The 1,770-nt window shown below is 36.2% G+C and overlaps 1 pseudogene; it reads left to right on the top strand.

Moving 5' to 3' along the window:
• Positions 1-737: 737 nt before the first annotated feature.
• LOC112835370 (U6 spliceosomal RNA) lies at positions 738-837 on the top strand (annotated as a pseudogene).
• The last annotated feature ends 933 nt before the right edge of the window (positions 838-1,770 follow it).

Raw genomic sequence — 1,770 nt, 5'->3', positions numbered from 1 at the left:
GGAGAGCCATGCTTCATTCAGGGTTAGTGTCACATTTGCATTCAAGTGTTCATGAAAACTTGTAAGTGCATCGGTGAAAAATTGAATGCTGACAACATGAGAAAATGTCACTTATATGAAAACCAGTATATAAAGACAGGGTCTTACCTTCTTCCCTTCTCAAAGAGAGAGCTGTGTGCACCTATGTATGTAATACCCATAGGTGATGATGGTGACGAGTAAGTGTCTCTAGTAAAACCAGGCTGTTCATTTCATCCTAGATTTGAAGGTTATATTAAAAATAGCTTTATGTAACCTATAATTTGATATATGATATCAGAGACAAAGAGTGTTCTGGTTAAAAGGGATCTAAAAAATCTAGTTCATGGGTTCCCATCTAGTTTCTGAGTCCACAGAGGATCACCAGTCTACAATGGTAGAAATGTAGGTTGATAATCATGTTCAGTCATAAAAGTTGCTGGAAATCATACGTTTACTAGTTGATGTAGGGTTCAACTTTATTTGCTTTTGACTGGCTTGATACCAACTCAGGGCATAAGTAATACTAATGGATGTTCTCACTGCTACTCAGAAGCTTTGGTTAGCAGTAAAGTAATTTGTGAGAAGTACATAAAGTCTGGGTTTTCTGTTCAGGCTAGCCAACTAAACTTAACCTTAATGACTATGTAGTTCTTGATACTGTTGAAGCATTTTTTCATATAAATTAGGCACGAAAGCATAAGAAACAGTACTGGCATTTGCTTTGATAGCACATACACTAAAATTGGAATGATACAAAGATTGGTGTGTCCCCTGAGCAAGGATGACATGCAAATTCATGAAGCATTCCATAATTTTAAAAGGAAAGGCTAACACACAAACAAGTTTTGTACTGGAATTTGCTAACTTGTAATACGGAATTTTCCTTTTGGCCAGTAATCAGTATTTCTCTCTAAGTCACTTGGACATTGCTCGTTTCTAAGAAATTGAAACTCTAATCATTGTGACAGCTACATTGAAAAAATAATTGTATAGAAATTAACTTATCTTCATTTGGTTTTAATTTTTAAATGTTTGTGAAAGGAGAGGGGATGGGGAAGAGGAATGGGTGGTTGCTTTTGTAAGTATAAAGTAAATGAACATGTACTGGATACCAAAACACAAGCAAACACTAGCATGGGAATGAGAATCAGGAGATCTGGTTTCTGGCAATGACTCGGTCAATGTCTATGGCAGTTTTAAAACACTGCTTTATTTATCTTAGTTTTTAATTTCTAGTCATACCAAATAATCTCTAAGCCTCTTCTAGTGATGCACTTCAGTGATGAAGCTACATTTTTTTTGTTGTTGAATGCACTTCTTATTCTCAAGAAAGATATTTAGGAGATTTTGATCCTGGAGTTATTTATACTGGGACTTTAGGCATATTGAATGTAGGAGGTCTGCTTCCCAAAGACTCAGCAATCTTGTTTCCTCACTTTTTAAGGGCATGAGTAAGAGACTTCTAATGAGGAGGATTTTAAAATAAATTTACCTTGAGCCTAGTTAGACTGTGGTACCCTATGAAGATTCAAGAAGTGAATTAAGTAAAGGCTGAGAAACATTTGGGTAATGCCTTCTAGTTACACCCAGCAGGGGGACAGTTTGGACTCTGGTTTCTTGGGGAAAAGAGAAGTCATGAGAGTAGCTTAAAGAACTAGTAGTGCTTAAACCCATCTCGCTCACTATTTCCTGCGATATAATAGAGAAAAACAGAGATAGACAGAACTACATGTGAAACAACACACTCAA

Source organism: Callorhinus ursinus, unplaced genomic scaffold (assembly GCF_003265705.2).
Source record: "Callorhinus ursinus isolate GAN/ISIS: 27379988/994484 unplaced genomic scaffold, GSC_fseal_2.0 scaffold11, whole genome shotgun sequence".
Lineage (NCBI taxonomy): Eukaryota > Metazoa > Chordata > Mammalia > Carnivora > Otariidae > Callorhinus > Callorhinus ursinus.
This window is presented reverse-complemented; position numbering and strand designations above follow the sequence as displayed.